We start from the raw sequence: 18,399 nt of genomic DNA, 5'->3' as shown, positions 1-18,399 counted from the left end.
TCAAAATGTTTGCCTTGGGGTAAGTTCAGCCAATGGTTGAGCCAATGGCAAGTTGAGCAAATTGAGGTGTTTTCTTCCCAGAAGTAATGCAAGGCATTAGTGCTGGGATATGAGGTAACAACAGGGCTTGGCCTATGTTAAAAGTGTTTTAAAAGTACAAACTGTTTGTTTGGTGTTACGCCTGTGTTCAAATATGTTAAAAATGATTAAAAGACAAAAAGCGATTGTGATTGTGAAATGTGTAGGCGGCTTAACTGTAATGTTTACATGACTTCATACTATTTCCAGGGATACACAACATCCTGAAATATATGTAGATATCTTTGTTAGAAAGAATACTATATTTCCCTTGACAGAGTGAAGCTGAATGTAGAAAATTGCTCAACTTACCCACTCTCCCCTATACCAGTCTTTAGGTTGATTTATGGAGCTCTTATCCCCTCGCTCTCCCTTCTGCCCCTCTTGCAGGCCCCAGTGAATGGCTCTGTGCGGGCCTACACCACGTCACACAAGAAGAAGCTGTGGAACCATCTAGAGCTTTCCAATAAACTAATAGTGGAGAATGTGACTGTCAACTACACAGGAGAATACAAATGCACAGCCTCCAGTGGACAAATGTGCATCTACATCTCTCATGGTCTATGGTAGGTACATCAGGTTCTTAGTGATTTAAGCCACATCAGTTGTCCAAGGTACATAGTCCGGAGGTTTTCCAGAGTACACTTTTTTTTGCGGATATCCTCTTGTTGGTTTAGATTGAATATTTCCCCTGGTCTGTTTTTTTTGGCACAATAATCCATTATGTTATTTTGTGACATTGAATTGTTCTGATGACGTTTGTGTTGTTTTTGTTGTCATTAGAAAAGCCTTTTATTGTTTTCGATGACCACAAGTGGGTTAAGGTTCTGGGGGTGAACGTTAGCCAGACCACTAAGATACCAGTCAAGTTCGACGCCTACCCAGAACCTACAGTCAGATGGTACTTTGATCATGTACAGTAATGATATATATACTTGCAGTAGTTTGTATTGTATTCTAAGTAATGTAAATGTAACCTGTCCTTATTTCTGCAGGTACAAGAATGGCCAGCCTATCAGTAAGGATGACTATCGATTTAAACCTGCCAGGGACTCTCACAATGCTTGAAATTACTGAGAACGATGCCTGGAATTACACCGTGGTCTTGACCGATAAGAAAAGAAGAGAAGAGTCGCTCTGTCCAGGTCTTGGTCAATGGTATGTACCTCCTCCCCTCCTCTCAACCATTCCTCTCTCACTACTCTCTCCTGTTCTCTTCCTCTCCCCTCTCTCTCCTCCCTCCCCTTTGTCCTATAATTTCCCCCCTCTTTCTCCTTTATACTGTACCTCTGTCTTAGACTTAAATTGTGATGTGACCATTGCCTCGTTCATACTGCTCTTAGCCCAGGGCCATGTGGAGTTTGCACCTGTCAAGTCAATCAATTTCAATCAATTTTATTTTATATAGCCCTTCTTACATCAGCTAATATCTCGAAGTGCTGTACAGAAACCCAGCCTAAAACCCCAAACAGCTAGTAATGCAGGTGTAGAAGCACGGTGGCTAGGAAAAACTCCCTAGAAAGGCGAAAGCCTAGGAAGAAACCTAGAGAGGAACCAGGCTATGAGGGGTGGCCAGTCCTCTTCTGGCTGTGCCGGGTGGAGATTATAACAGAACCATGCCAAGATGTTCAAAAATGTTCATAAGTGACAAGCATGGTCAAATAATAATCAGGAATAAATCTCAGTTGGCTTTTCATAGCCGATCATTAAGAGTTGAAAACAGCAGGTCTGGGACAGGTAGGGGTTCCATAACCGCAGGCAGAACAGTTGAAACTGGAATAGCAGCAAGGCCAGGCGGACTGGGGACAGCAAGGAGTCACCACGGCCGGTAGTCCCGACGTATGGTCCTAGGGCTCAGGTCTCTCAGTTGGCTTTTCATAGCCGATCATTAAAGAGTTGAAAACAGCAGGTCTGGGACAGGTAGGGGTTTCGTAGCCGCAGGCAGAACAGTTGAAACTGGAATAGCAGCAAGGCCAGGCGGACTGGGGACAGCAAGGTGTCATCATGCCCGGTAGTCCTGACGTATGGTCCTAGGGCTCAGGTTCTCAGAGAGAAAGAGAGAACGAGAGAATTAGAGAGAGCATACTTAAATTCACACAGGACACTGGATAAGACAGGAGAAGTACTCCAGGTATAACCAACTAACCCCAGCCCCCGACACATAAACTACTGCAGCATAAATACTGGAGGCTGAGACAGGAGCGGTCCGAGACACTGTGGCCCCATCCGAAGAAACCCCCGGACAGGGCCAAACAGGAAGGATATAACCCCACCCACTCCGCCAAAGCACAGCCCCCGCACCACTAGAGGGATATCCCCAACCACCAACTTACAATCCTGAGACAAGGCCGAGTATAGCCCACAGAGGTCTCCACCACAGCACAAACCAAGGGGGGCGCCAACCCAGACAGGAAGATCACGTCAGTAACTCAACCCACTCAAGTGACGCACCCCTCCCAGGGACGGCATGAAAGAGCACCAGCAAGCCAGTGACTCAGCCCCTGCAACAGGGTTAGAGGCAGAGAACCCCAGTGGAGAGGGGAACCGGCCCGGCAGAGACAGCAAGGGCTGTTCGTTGCTCCAGCCTTTCCGTTCACCTTCACACTCCTGGGCCAGACTACACTCAATCATATGACCTACTGAAGAGATAAGTCTTCAGTAAAGACTTAAAGGTTGAGACCGAGTCTGCGTCTCTCACATGGGTAGGCAGACTGTTCCATAAAAATGGAGATCTATAGGAGAAAGCCCTGCCTCCCGCTGTTTGCTTAGAAATTCTAGGGACAATTAGGAGGCCTGCGTCTTGTGACCGTAGCGTACGTATTGGTATGTACGGCAGGACCAACTCGGAAAGATAGGTAGGAGCAAGCCCATGTAACGCTTTATAGGTTAACAGTAAAACCTTGAAATCAGCCCTTGCCTTAACAGGAAGCCAGTGTAGGGAAGCTAGCACTGGAGTAATATGATCAAATTTCTTGGTTCTAGTCAGGATTCTAGCAGCCGTATTTAGCACTAACTGAAGTTTATTTAGTGCTTTATCCGGGTAGCCGGAAAATAGAGCATTGCAGTAGTCTAACCTAGAAGTAACAAATGCATGGATTAATTTTTCTGCATCATTTTTGGACAGAAAATTTCTGATTTTTGCAATGTTACGTAGATGGAAAAAAAGCTGTCCTTGAAACAGTCTTGATATGTTCGTCAAAAGAGAGATCAGGGTCAAGAGTAACACCGAGGTCCTTCACAGTTTTATTTGAGACGACTTTACAACCATCTAGATGAATTGTCAGATTTAACAGAAGATCTCTTTGTTTCTTGGGACCTAGAACAAGCATCTCTGTTTTGTCCGAGTTTAAAAGTAAAAAAGTTTTCAGCCATCCACTTCCTTATGTCTGAAACACAGGCTTCTAGCGAGGGCAATTTTGGGGCTTCACCATGTTTCATTGAAATGTACAGCTGTGTGTCATCCGCATAGCAGTGAAAGTTAACATTATGTTTTCGAATAACATCCCCAAGAGGTAAAATATATAGTGAAAACAATAGTGGTCCTAAAACGGAACCTTGAGGAACACCGAAATGTACAGTTGATTTGTCGGAGGACAGACCATTCACAGAGACAAACTGATATCTTTCCGACAGGTAGGATCTAAACCAGGCCAGAACTTGTCCGTGTAGACCAATTTGGGTTTCCAGTCTCTCCAAAAGAATATGGTGATCGATGGTGTCAAAGGCAGCACTAAGGTCTAGTAGCACGAGGACAGATGCAGAGCCTCGGTCTGACGCCATTAAAAGGTCATTTACCACCTTCACAAGTGCAGTCTCAGTGCTATGATGGGGTCTAAAACCAGACTGAAGCATTTCGTATACATTGTTTGTCTTCAGAAAGGCAGTGAGTTGCTGCGCAACAGCTTTTTCTAAAATTTTTGAGAGGAATGGAAGATTCGATATAGGCCGATAGTTTTTTATATTTTCCGGGTCAAGGTTTGGCTTTTTCAAGAGAGGCTTTATCACTGCCACTTTTAGTGAGTTTGGTACACATCCGGTGGATAGAGAGCTGTTTATTATGTTCAACATAGGAGGGCCAAGCACAGGAAGCAGCTCCTTCAGCAGTTTAGTAGGAATAGGATCCAGTATGCAGCTTGAAGGTTTAGAGGCCATGATTATTTTCATCATTGTGTCAAGAGATATAGTACTAAAACACTTAAGTGTCAAGTCTTGGTTCATGTCTCCTCATTCCGTCCCCATATCATTGAGAAGGGGGTTGCCATGGACGTCCACATGTATGGCAGCAGCCCCACCCTCAGGTGCACCGCCCGTGAAATCCCCACCCCCCCACACATCCAATGGCAATGGATGTCCAGAGAGGACTGCCCAATCATCTTCCAGTAAGTCTCACATTCACTGTGTGTGTGTGTGTGTGTGTGTGTGTTCGTGCGCGTGTGTATAACCTCACCCTGATGGTCATTGTCAACAGGTTGTTGATTCTGTGGAGGAAAAACAGCTGTTGATGAAAGCATTAACAGAGACAATGAGTGTGCCCTCTGACCTGCATCAGATAAGTGGATGTGCTTCATACTTCTCACAGTAAGTTGTGTGCATAGTTTAACAACACCAGTGTGAGTTAGACTGAGAAAACATGAAGACCAAGCTTATCTTTGTGTGTTTGTATGATGTTGTATGTGTTTTCCATATGATCCCAGTATTCTCTATGGAGAATCTTATGCTTAGCCTTGTATTCAAGAGAACTTTGATGATTGAGTCTCTTAGGAAGATTGTGATTGGGTAGAGCTGGGGCTTCAGAATGGGTTGTGATTAGTGAATGGGCCCCTCAGGTATGCAGTAATGTGAGGATTGTTGATGGAGTGTATGGTCCAGTCCACAGCACATACCATCAGTAAGGCTTTATCTTCAGCCTGCACATCCAAGCACTTCCTCAGTCCTGGTCGGGTTTTCCTGTTGTTCCCATTGCAATACTCTGTCTAAAGGCTTCTTCCTGTGAAACCCCATCTCTACCTCCTCATCTTCCCTCAATCCTTACCTACCACCATCACTCCAATCATCTCTAGCTCCCCGTTTTACATTATCTCTCTCGCTCTCTCTCGTGGTGTGTGTTTGTTTGACGGTCCTACCCACTCCAGTCTGTAAATAAATGACATAACCTCTCCTGAAATAACCATCTCCCAGCTGTGAACAGGGACCAATAAACCCATAGACCTACATATTGTATTTATAAAGATCATAGTTGTCTTTTTACATTTGTATGTGCATGTTTATTTGTGTATGTACGGTGCTGTGCTTATATTGATATTCTGTGTCTGATTATAGCAGTGTGTCAGTTGAGTGAGCTTGGTTTTGTCCTACAGGTCAGGAGTGGTGAACTTTGGGGGTCAAGCTGGAGGGCTGTACCAAATAGAGGGACATCAGCAATACCACAGGGCAGGAGAATCCTATCCATCGAATTAGCACTAACACAGATCACTTACACAAGGTCAAGACCATTCCTTCCTCTCTAAGTGATCGCAGTCATTTATGATATCAATGAATCAGTAAAATAACTGTAAAGCTCATGTTTGTCTGCAGACTGTGAGTTCTCTAAAGATCCAGAAAGCCAAGGTCCACGCTCTCTACAGATGCTTGACTTCTAACAAAGCGGGACAAGATTCACGAAACATCCTTTTCCATGTGACACGTAAGCTTCTTTTTAATGTTTATTCTGTGCTTTTTGTTTGTGTTCATTGGTGCATCATGCACAGGCTGTGCACAGACCTTTGGAGGGGCAGGTGCCCTATTCCCTACATAGTGCACTAGAGGGAACAAGGTACCATTTGGGACGCAGGCAAGATCATCTTCTATTCAGGTCTGGTTGTAGTCTTCTTGGTTCTGGGTTTGTTGACTGTGCTATAGAGCACAGAGGGGTCCTCCTCAGCTTCTTGTGCCGGAGGTCTGTTATGAAAAGAGACGCAACATGTCATCATCAATCTTCAGTTCTAGGTTCTCATTTTATGTAATTATGTAGATGTTAATATGTTTAAACCAAACAACTGCTGGTCTGCATACAAGTAATTTATGCATTCCTACCTGTCAAGCAAAAGTACAATCTAATTTAAAAATTATCTTAGATGTTGTAATGGCTGGACTTGCTCACCGGATGGAAGCACTGGGGGGGTTGAATTTCACAGCATCGTACTGGACATCCTCATCCTCTTTCTGGGGTTGAGGCAGTTGGACAGTGGAGTACAGAGGCACTTCCTGGTTATTGGAGCAATAGAGGTGGACATTGGCATAGTGAACATCACCCTGCTCGTCTGTGCTGCAGTGGGGCCATTGTCATACACTGGACTGAGTCTCCCTGGAGAGGAGAAACGAAAGACAATAGAAGCATACCTTGGGACTATTCCATTGGTTCCATTGTGCCAGGCAAGATTAATCGAACACTGATGAAGATCTGAAAGAAAAAAATACTTTTTGACCTGATGTCACGGATTCTGCCGAGGCTGCTCCTCCTCCTTGCTCGGGCAGGCTTCGGCGTTCGTCGTCCCCTGAGTACTAGCTGCTGCCGATCGATGTTATCGGTGTCTGTCTAGTCTTGTCTGTATTGTTTACACCTGTTTCACATTATGTTTGATTGTTGCCCTATAATTACCCCTGTCTCTCATCGGGATCTTGTGTGTGATTGTTTTTCCTTCACGTATGTCGTTTGTGAGCGGGTATTTTCCTCCCTGTGTGGAGTTATTCTGTGTTCATCTTTTCAATATCGGATTAAAGGACGTTTCCGAGAGTTCCGTGTCCTGCGCCTGACTTCTTCAACCGCATCTCACTGACAGCCGTGACAGAATCACACACCACAACATGGAGTCAGCAGGAACGACGGCACCGACCGGATCACTCGAGGAGCGCGTCCTACAACAGGCAGCTATTCTTCAAGATCTTGGTGCCGCCATGGATAGGGTGATGAACACCTTGGGACGATGGGAGAGAGGAGGTTTGCCCACACCTCCTCCAACGATACCACCACCCTCGGCCACTCCTATCGTCTCACATCAGGAGTCCAGTGGGATTCGGCTCTCGCTCCCGAGGGCTTATGATGGCACCGCAGCCGGGTGTCAGGGTTTCCTGCTCCAAGTGGAACTTTACCTGGCAACCATTCAACCGGCACCCTTGGGATACGAGAGCGTGTCCGCCCTCATCTCCTGTCTGTCCGGCAAGGCACTGGAGTGGGCCAACGCCGAGTGGGGAGGAATACACGCCGCTACTGTGAACTATGTGGAGTTCACCCGCCGCTTCAGGGTGGTGTTCGATCATCCCCCGGAGGGGAAGGCGGCGGGTGAGCGTCTGTTCCACCTCAGACAGGGGAGGAGGAGCGCGCAGGAATTCGCACTGGACTTCCGGACTCTGGCTGCCAATTCGGGATGGAATGAGAGGGCCCTCATCGACCACTACCGGTGTAGCTTAAGAGAGGACGTTCGTCGAGAGTTGGCCTGCAGGGACACCAACCTAAGCTTCGATCAGCTGGTGGACATGTCGATTCGCCTGGATACCCTGTTGGCTACCCGCGGACGTCCGGAGCTGGGGCCGTCCATTCCATCCCCCAGCACTTCCGAGCCGAGCCCTATGGAGGCACGTTTCCGAGAGTTCCGTGTCCTGCGCCTGACTTCTTCAACTGCATCTCACTGACAGCCGTGACACCTGAACTCACCTGTCCATTCCCTGCTGTGTCCCTTATGTCAGATTTGGAGGCTTTCTTCATGTTTAAAAAAATAAATAAAAATAATGAATCATTGAATAACAATCAAGTTAGTAACAAATCAAAATGCTAAAGTGAAAGATAAGTCTTAGAAAGATGCTCACCTGAACCACATGAAGCCAGAGAGACAGAGGATGAGAACCACAACTACAATTCCTAAAGCTGCATTCTTCTGTACTTCTGTATGTCCCATCAGCTTCATTAAAACCTGGTAAAGGGTTTTACAATAAATATGTCTAGATCTTTTTGGAGCAAATGTATTCTAGAAGAGGCCTCTGGTCCATATAAAAAACAACATAAATGAAGTGAGAAGCAGATGTTGTTGAGCAGATAATGGATTACATTTTTTGATCAATTGAATACATGAATACACACCTAGTATTGTTGAAACATTATTCTACATTATAATAACATAATAATAATAACATTATACAATTATTTAATGGATAATAGGGGTTAATTAAATAAGGTACAGCCCTGAATACCCCCACCCACATCAACATCCTCCTCTACACACAAAGGCTTCACTATGACATTTTCCATGATGACATTTGGCCATTTAGACGACATGTTTGTGCTTTCTGGTATTTTTTCAGCGACCCTGAATGAGCAAAGCTCTTTCTACAAAGACAGCAGTAAGGTTTCTCTCCAGCGTGTGAGGAGGAATTGAGTTTAATAAGCATACTGAGTAGAACATCGTTAGATTCAGTCGCAAATGAATATATTTTTAAAGGGAAACGAGGCTGGCTGATAGACTTTAGTTCCTCGATCCCTGTTGCTGTCCAAAACTCCAGTACAGTAGGTGGCCTCATGCACCATAATGTTGGATGCCAACCGCCGCTAAACCCCACAGAATAAGTTATATTTCAATTGTTAGAGTGGCCACTTGAAGTACCTGGTCATACAATGGATAATCTGACTTTCAAATCAGTGGATGTCAAGAAGTGCACACTTTGGGAGGAAGGAGAGATCATTAAGTACTAGACACAGATTCCTACGCATTATATAGTATACAATACTTTGCTGAGGGAAAAAAAATCCCAACCAGTTTTACCGTCATGTTTTTTTTGGTCTAGCCATTTAAACCGAACACAGGATTGTGGAGGAGCAAAAATGATGAAAACTAGGCCTAAACATTTTATACAGCACAGCAGACCTATACTGTTAAAAGGAAACCAGACTTACCGGGTCCATCATGGAAGCTATTGTTTCTTACTAAGACAAGAAATGTCTAGGCTACAGTACATTTACTTTGTTGTCACAGCGTTCAGATAAAGATTAGTGGGTTGCCGGGAGAGAATTCCAGTCTCAAGGCTGCACCTGATGCACCCATAGACCAGAGCAATCAAACATCTATTTAAATATCAAAACTCAATTACGTTATGATAACATAACGTCTCACATCTCATGTAGGCTAATCTTACTTCAGAAAGTTCCTGGATAAGATTTTACCTGATATATAAAAGTCGAGTAAAGTCAACAAAACCCCTTTCACTAAGAATACTATTGTCTGCTATCGTCTACTTTTACCTGACAGCAACTTGGAACAGAGTTCTATATTAGTCCAGATGTTCTCAAGGCTGTTGTTGCATCTCCCTCCCTGCAGCCTTAGAAACATAAAGATAGACAACAAACACACTTTATAACTGGTGAAAAACTACACCTGATACTTCAATTAAGCAGGAAAAAGCACTTATTATAACAGATGTGTAGCACTGTAAGACACGTGTTTCTCTGTTGATTGTTTTAAACCTGTTTTATTCTCAGGACCATGACTATAACATTGAGTGTTGGGACACAGGGCAACAACATATCCTGGTCTCTTCTACATAATACAACTAAACATTTAAAAAATACATATTTAAAAAAATGAATATGCAATCAGCAATGAAAAACAAAACAAGAAAACAAGAAAACATGAAACCACATAGCAGATGTGTGTTTTACAATTACGTTTACATGTAAGGATTCGTTCCGCATAACAAATCACCAATAAAAAGTAGAATGGTAAGGTATAAGATATTATCAAGTGTATTTCCAGAGTGAAGAGAGAGAAGTTTGGTAGGAGACCTTACTGGCTGTGAGAAAACAGAAGAGTGTGAGGTCTGTGGTTGACATGACCTATAAGTACTGATGGGCAGAGCTGGCTTCCTGCCCCCATGATGCCTCTTCCTAACAACCAACACATAATTCGATTCACAATAAAAATGTGTGAACATCTTTTTTGAGAACACTTAATATACAATAAGGAAAGCTGAAAGATATCCCTATTAAAATAAGTTAAAATAAATGCAACATCATTTGACCACACTAATAGTCCTATGGCTTCTGTATTTCTGTATGTCCCATCAGCTACACTAAAACCTGGTGAAGGGTTTTACAATAAATATGGGAACATCTTTTAGGACCAAACTAATTACACAAGAGGCCTATGCTCCTTATAAAAAATAGATTACAATTATAGATTTTAAAAACATATAATTAATGTGATAAGCAGACTTTGTTAAGCAGATAATGGATTTCATTTATTGATCTATTGAATATTATGCTACACATCTTACCATGGTAATCAGACTTAGTTAGAGAATGGGAGATGGATGACTCTTTACAATATGTTTTCTATTGAAACTTTATTTAGGGATCTGGAACCGGTGTTTGTGCTTTCTGGTGTTTTTTCAGTGACCCTGAATGAGCAAAGCTCTTTCCACATAGACAGGAGTAAGGTTTCTCTCCAGTGTGTATGAACTGGTGTGTAGTCAGGTTGAAATCTATCCACACTAATCACAGCTATAAGGCTCCTCTCCTGTGTGTATGCGCTGGTGTCTAGTCAGATTTCCTGACGCCATGAAGCTCTTCCCACACTGATCACAGCTATAAGGCTTCTCTCCTGTGTGTATTCGCTGGTGTGTAATCAGGGCTCCTGAGTGATAGAAACTCTTCCCACACTGATCACAGCTATAAGGCTTCTCTCCTGTGTGTATTCGCTGGTGTGTAGTCAGGTGTCCTGATCGATTGAAGCTCTTCCCACACTGATTACAGCTATAAGGCTTCTCTCCTGTGTGTATTCGCTGGTGTGTGGTCAGGTATCCGAATAGAGCAAAGCTCTTCCCACACTGATCACAGCTATAAGGCTTCTCTCCTGTGTGTATTCGCTGGTGTGTAGTCAGGTTTCCGGATTGAGCAAAGCTCTTCCCACACTGATCACAGCTATAAGGCTTCTCTCCTGTGTGTATGCGTTGGTGTGCAGTCAGGGTGGAATCTTGAGCAAAACTCTTCCCACACTGATCACAGCTATAAGGCTTCTCTCCTGTGTGTATGCGGTGGTGTGCAGTCAGGGTGAAATTGTGAGCAAAACTCTTCCCACACTGATCACAGCTATAAGGCTTCTCTCCTGTGTGTATTCGCTGGTGTGTAATCAGGGCTCCTGAATGATTGAAGCTCTTCCCACACTGATCACAGCAATAAGGCTTCTCACCTGTGTGTATGCGTTGGTGTGTAGTCAGTTGTCCTGAATGATTGAAGCTCTTCCCACATTGATCACAGCTATAAGGCTTCTCTCCTGTATGTATGCGTTGGTGTGCAGTCAAGGTGGAATCTTGAGCAAAACTCTTCCCACACTGATCACAGCTATAAGGCTTCTCTCCTGTGTGTATGCGCTGGTGTCTAGTCAGGGTTCCTGATTGATTGAAGCTCTTCCCACATTGATCACAGCTATAAGGCTTCTCTACTGTGTGTATGCGTTGGTGTTCAGTCAGGGTGGAATCTTGAGCAAAACTCTTCCCACACTGATCACAGCTATAAGGCTTCTCTCCTGTGTGTAAGCGCTGGTGTCTAGTCAGGTTTCCGGATAGAGCAAAGCTCTTCCCACACTGATCACAACTATAAGGCTTCTCTCCTGTGTGAATGTGTTGGTGTTTAGTCAGGGTTCCTGATTGATTGAAGCTCTTCCCACACTGATCACAGCTATAAGGCTTCTCTCCTGCGTGTATGCGTTGGTGTGCAGTCAGGGTGGAATCTTGAGCAAAACTCTTCCCACACTGATCACAGCTATAAGGCTTCTCTCCTATGTGTATCCGTTGGTGTTTAGTCAGGGTTCCTGATCGATTGAAGCTCTTCCCACACTGATCACAGCTATAAGGCTTCTCTCCTGTGTGTATCCGTTGGTGTTTAGTCAGGGTTCCTGATTGATTGAAGCTCTTCCCACACTGATCACAGCTATAAGGCTTCTCTCCTGTGTGTATGCGTTGGTGTGCCGTTAGGGTGGAATCTAGAGCAAAACTCTTTCCACACTGATCACAGCTATAAGGCTTCTCTCCTGTGTGACTGCGTTGGTGTTTAGTCAGGGTTCCTGATCGATTGAAGCTCTTTCCACACTGATCACAGCTATAAGGCTTCTCTCCTGTGTGTATCCGTTGGTGTTTAGTCAGGGTTCCTGATCGATTGAAGCTCTTTCCACACTGATCACAGCTATAAGGCTTCTCTCCTGTGTGTATCCGTTGGTGTTTAGTCAGGGTTCCTGATTTATTGAAGCTCTTCCCACACTGATCACAACTATAAGGCTTCTCTCCTGTGTGAATGCGTTGGTGTCCAGTTAGGGTTACTGATTGATAGACGCATTTCCCACAATCAAAGCTTGGGTAAGGCCTCTCCCCTGTATGAATTCTCTGATGACATTTTAAGGTTTTAGATGCAGCGAAACTATTCCCACACTGAGAGCAGTGGTATGGTTTCTCTCCGGTGTGAATCCGCTGGTGAATTATCAATTCCCTCTGTTTAGCAAAACCCCTTCCCACAGTCAGAGCAGCAATGATGAAGTTTCTTCTCTATACCTCTCTGCTGGTGTTTCTTGAGGTGTTCTGATCCGGATAGACTTTTCTCTGTCTTGTCAGCATCATGATGTTGTTGAGGCTCCCCAGATGATAAGCCCCTCCCACTGAGAGAGCAACGATTAGGGCTGTCCCCTGTGAAATAAAGACATTGAATTGTTAGGTTTTGCAAACATGGGCCCATAAACAGACGGGTCGTTCCACGAAATGAATGTCTTTTACGTCCCTTTTATATTTGTTCAGAAGAAATTGTGCACCAATATAACATTTTCAATCTCAGTTATATTAAGTAAAGTGCCCATTAAAACAGAACACATGGAGAATTAGATTAATCCGATTTTTTTTCAAAGGTTTTTTTGGACCAAGTTACACTTCTCAAATTTAAGTGGAATGACAAGATATTTTAATCAGTATATAATTAGTCAATTAATTGTTATAGAAGCAGACTGTAGTCTAATCCACACACCATGCTTCTTACTTAATGAAATCAAATCTCCATGTTCCTCTTCTCCTCTCTCAGTTCCACTCTGCCCCGGTGTTTTCCTGCAGTCGACCAGACCCAGCAGTAAAGTACCGGGAGGCGGTCGACCTGGGGACTCCTGGAGGGTGGAGGGGGACGGGCTAGATTTGTCCTGTTGGCCGCAAGAAGTATTCTACATAGATTAATATATAAAATATTTTATTACAAAATATTTTATTAATTGAGTCTACACCTCGAATATCTCCTTTATCCTGAAATGTTCAATCGTTCACTACAACCCACAAATCCAAGAGCATTGGATTGGTGAAGGCATGGGCTAGTTTCCACCATAATTCTTATACCAGTCATTTCCTTTCAATAGGCGAAGCGAGAGGGTTAACTGGGCCCAAAATATGTCCCTACCACAAACAAAGTCATAAATCACGTCCATTTAAACAATTGCTCTTATTAAAATGTGATTTTAACCCTACCCTAAACCACACTTCTAACTTTATGCCTAACCCTAAATAAATAAAAATACGATATAGATATTTGACTTCGCGGCTGTGGTAAGTAGTTGAAACACGCATATATGCCCTCTCATTGGCTATAATGGTCCCACCTGATCTTGCCTCTTCCCGGTTGCCTTCCATTTTCTAAGACATTTATTTTATTTGTTAGAGCGGCCACTTGAGTATCTGGTCAATTAATGCAGAATGTTTTCGAAATCAGTGAAGGAATGTGAACACTTTGGGAGGAAGGAGAGATAATTAGGTCATAGGCACAGATTACTAAACATGATATAGTAGTAGGCTACTTTGTTGAAGGAAAAGAAATCCCAACAAGTTTTACTGTCCATTTTTATTCTGTCCAGCCGTTTAAACCTAACACAGGAATGTGGACGAACAATTACGATTAAAACTAGGCCTAGACATTTTATACAACACAGCAGGTCTATACTATTACAACCAGACTTACCCGATCCATTGTGGAAGCTATTGTTTCTTTGTAAGACATGAATTGTTGTAGGCTACAGTACAGTTAGACTACTTTCTTCTTCGCTGGGGTTTATCAGCGGTTGGCATCCAACGTTATGGTGCATTATCGCCACCTACTGTACTGGAATGTGGGCCTGAGACAGGAAGCAACTATATTCTACGTGCCAGCTCCGTTGTGCTTAAAAAGATAACAAAATATTTGAGACTATATGTAATAAAGTTCTACTCAATATAATTTTGAAACTAATTTCATGTATCCTCTTCTCCCTCATACTATATCTCTGATACTGCCCACACTGTAGTAATACATGCTCTACAGTCTCTGTTCCCTGGCAATAATCACACTTTCCTGTTGGATGCTTTACTATCATATTTAAAGTCTTATTCAACTGGCTGTGTCCCACACTTAACCTTGTAAAAATAGCCTCCTCTCTTCTGTCCCTCCCTGCCGTCCTCCCCTCCCTGACTTTCCTCTGTACTTGAAATAAATGCCTGCCCTTAGTATCTCTATTCCACTGCTCCTGCCATCTCTGCACCATCACTGTCCATATCAGGCTTTTTGCCTCTGCTTTGCTCATTGAAACTATTCCACTGCTAAGTGCTTGTTCAGCCTCTTCCCCTCCACCCCCACATGGGCTGGGACCCAAGTAAAACGTATTTGTATACCCATCTGTATAATCTTCCCATGGGTTTGTAGCACCTCATAAAGCAGGTCTTGTCTGCTACGTGAGGTAAAGGACTGCAGACTCATTAACACTGCACAAGAATCAGAGCAAACAACTACTCTGTCTGGCTTGACTTCCTCCACCCACTGCAAGGCCAACAGTATGGCCATCAGCTCCGCCGTATATACAGCCAGATGATCTGTAATACGTTTCCTGACTGCCACCCCACATTCCTGCACTACAAATGTTGATCCAGTACATCCTGTCCATCTGTGTAAATGGCGTTAGACTACTTTGTTGTAGTGTTCAGATAATGACTAGGGAGTTGCAGAGAGAAAATTAAATTCTCAAGGCTGCAATTAATGAGCCCCTATACCTGACAATTAAACATCTATTTAAATATCAAAACGTAATTAAGTTAGGACAAATAAACGTCTCACGTCTCATGTAGCCTAATCTTACTTCAGAAAGTTCCTGGATAACATTTTATATGTGGAACACTTTCACAGCAGTACTGCGCTGGGTTGGGGAAGGTGGACGGCACGGTGTCTCGAGCTGTGTTTTCTGTTTTGGCTGGATGAAGAAACATGGCGTCTCACAGACAGCTGTGGGATAAGGAGACGTATACTTGGATGACGGAGGAGGAATGGAAGGAAAAAGAGGCAGAGGAGGTCTAAGAGAGAGAGGGAGGAGGATTGTGAGCTTGAGTCGGTAAAAAATGGCGTGAAAAAAGGAGAATGTTTGTTAAAGAAGAATGGTAGGAAATGTAAGCAAAGTGAGCTGAAGACAAGAGGAGAAATGGAAGTGAATGAGGGTGAAGTATCGGAGGTGGTAGGTGTGGTGAAGTACTCAGAGGCCGAGGCTTGCCCAGAGGGTCAGGATAAAGAGTCTGTGACAGTAGGAGTGAAGTTTTTGGAAAAAGTGGACCCTTGCCTTTTGGCTGATCCATTTATGGTTTCAAGATTAAACCCTATAGTATACTATATTAAACCCTATATTAAACCCTATAGTATACTATATTATACCCTATAGTAGACCCTATAGTATACTATATTAAACCCTATAGTAGACCCTATAGTATACTATATTAAACCCTATAGTACACTATATTAAACCCTATAGTATACTATATTAAACCCTATAGTATACCCTATACTACACTATACTATACTATACTATATTAAACCCTATAGTATACTATATTAAACCCTATAGTAAACCCTATAGTACACTATATTAAACCCTATAGTATACTATATTAAACCCTATAGTATACTATATTAAACCCTATAGTATACTATATTAAACCCTATATTAAACCCTATAGTAAACCCTATAGTACACTATATTAAACCCTATAGTAAACCCTATAGTACACTATATTACTTTACATTTACATTTACGTCATTTAGCAGACGCTCTTATCCAGAGCGACTTACAGTTAGTGAATACATATATATATATATATATATATATATATATTTTTTTTTCTTTTTTTCTTCTGGCCCCCCGTGGGAATCAAACCCACAACCCTGGCGTTGCAAACGCCATGCTCTATCAACTGAGCTACATCCCTGCCGGCCATTCCCTCCCCTACCCTGGACGACGCTGGGCCAATTGTGCGCCGCCCATGAGTCTCCCGGTCGCGGCCGGCTGCTACAGAGCCTGGATTCGAACCAGGATCTCTAGTGGCACAGCTAGCACTGCGATGCAGTGCCTTAGACCACTGCGCCACTCAGGAGAGGGTTTAAACCCTATAGTATACTATATTAAACCTGTAGTATATGATGAATGGTGGTCATCATTGCTGTCAACAAAAGGAGTCTGCTCGTACTGAACATTGATCATAAGGTTTATTCAGACCACAAGCTTCAGCATGAGTAACAGACTTGCAGGGTCTGGAGAGCAGTGTCCTCCAATTCTAATGGCTGCTCTGTCCTATCTTCTTCGTTCACCCCTATTTATAACCAATGCAACAAGATGGGCTCCCTCTTCTGGCCAGTTTACAATACACTTCCTGTCTATTATATGTTACATTATACTAACCATTGTCTTGTGATACTAACATAACCAACATTCCATTTCGTCATGAAAAACATTTAACAAAGGCATAATCTTCAGATACGACATTCCCCCTTTCGAGACGAAATAAACGTCTCGAAACAAACAGAATAAGATTATGACTATTAACCATTTATCTCCTTGAGTATCTTTAACATTAAACCAAACACCTTCTCCTCTAGAGTGTAAATACCTTTCTATGAAATACCTGTTTATGAAGTGTGAATACATTACTATGACATATGAAGAAATCTCTATGGAGTGTAAGAGCGAAAAACTGTCCAGCAGCCATCCATCCATATCAATCAAGACAGTAAAATTCTCTCACGGTCCCTCTGCCCCAGGCAACCACCGTCGGTACTCCAGATAACCTCATTAACCATGTAAATGCATTTGAAACTATGATGTAATTAAATACACATGTAAACAAAATCCTATCCATAAATATCCATTGTACGGCTGGTCAACCCATCGAATCGTACAATGAATCTCTCCCTTCCTAGACCTTCTCTGTCCCTAAACATTCACCGAAATAAACAAAAGCATCTAAGATCCTCATCTGCATTCAATAACATCAAACATCATTCTACTAAAATCAATACCTAAGAATATGACACAATTATGTATTACACATCAAATATGTCTATATTTCATTGCAGACACTGGAATATAGTCCACTACACTTCATCTCCCTGTAGTGTCCTCTTCCAATGGACTTGTTGATGATGGAATCAGCCACACCCTCCTTGTTTCATCTCCTCCAGTCATATTGTCCCTTCATATTGTCTTTGTTTGAGTATTCCAATCTCCACATGTTCTCCCAAATGCTTCTGGAATGACAAGAAAATAAACGACCAAACAGTATCTTTTGCAAAACAACCACTTTCAAATTAAACCTCCATTTCACCTAAGAATTTAAAAAATGATACATAAATGATGCATGAATCACATTAACCTATCCCCCCCTTGATTCATAAATCATACTAAAATCATACTAAAAAAATGTTTTCCTTGAAACAATAAAAATAAAATGATCAAATAATCAAAAAGGATATTTATCCATTCAGTAGTCCATCTAGACCCCCTCGTCCGTCTTCGTCCAGATCCGGAACAGTCAACACCGGCATCATTCTCCAACCTATTTCAATCTCATAGCTTCCTCAAAAGTCAGTAACATATTACACCTTGCTATCAAAGCTGTCATTAACCCATCACTGCCCCTACTGGCCTAATTGATCTTGCAACCAAATCCTTTCAAATGCATCCCTTATAATGCATCTATAACCCCAGTGATATTATCTGAACTATCTGGACTCAAAGTATAACTAATATTTATCAATATTATCTTCCCAAATGTTACACCATACCATGAATGAAGTCCCCCCTTCTCCCTTAAACTTATTCTTCAATGATAGGCTTGAAGACTATGACCTGTAACCATGTCTCTTTTCACCCCATTTTCAACCCTAGCTTCAGATTTCTGTATTGGTACCACTCCTCTTTTAATGGTAAAAACCTCATATGGAAGCTTAAACGTTGACCTGTAACAACATCCTATCCCCCATAGGGTAAG

General features: G+C 42.8%; 2 long non-coding RNA genes and 1 pseudogene across 3 annotated transcripts; 2 read left to right on the top strand and 1 right to left on the bottom strand.

Annotated features, from left to right (window-relative positions):
* Window positions 1-612: 612 nt before the first annotated feature.
* Window positions 613-5,458, top strand: LOC123487141. Of its 2 annotated transcripts, XR_006659639.1 has the most exons (6): window positions 623-644; window positions 862-979; window positions 1,074-1,236; window positions 4,330-4,457; window positions 4,547-4,656; window positions 5,436-5,458. It is a non-coding gene; the product is annotated as an uncharacterized LOC123487141 (long non-coding RNA). The 2 variants fall into 2 exon arrangements; XR_006659640.1 differs by lacking the exon at window positions 862-979 and having other exon boundaries at window positions 613-644.
* Window positions 5,459-5,469: 11 nt separating this feature from the next.
* Window positions 5,470-13,247, top strand: LOC123487142. Its single transcript, XR_006659641.1, has 3 exons — window positions 5,470-5,560; window positions 5,653-5,761; window positions 13,163-13,247. It is a non-coding gene; the product is annotated as an uncharacterized LOC123487142 (long non-coding RNA).
* On the bottom strand, window positions 9,558-14,267 carry LOC121576320 (annotated as a pseudogene).
* Between the last annotated feature and the right edge of the window lie 4,132 nt (window positions 14,268-18,399).

The sequence above is a fragment of the Coregonus clupeaformis genome, unplaced genomic scaffold, assembly GCF_020615455.1.
Source record: "Coregonus clupeaformis isolate EN_2021a unplaced genomic scaffold, ASM2061545v1 scaf1488, whole genome shotgun sequence".
NCBI classification, from domain to species: domain Eukaryota; kingdom Metazoa; phylum Chordata; class Actinopteri; order Salmoniformes; family Salmonidae; genus Coregonus; species Coregonus clupeaformis.
This window is presented reverse-complemented; position numbering and strand designations above follow the sequence as displayed.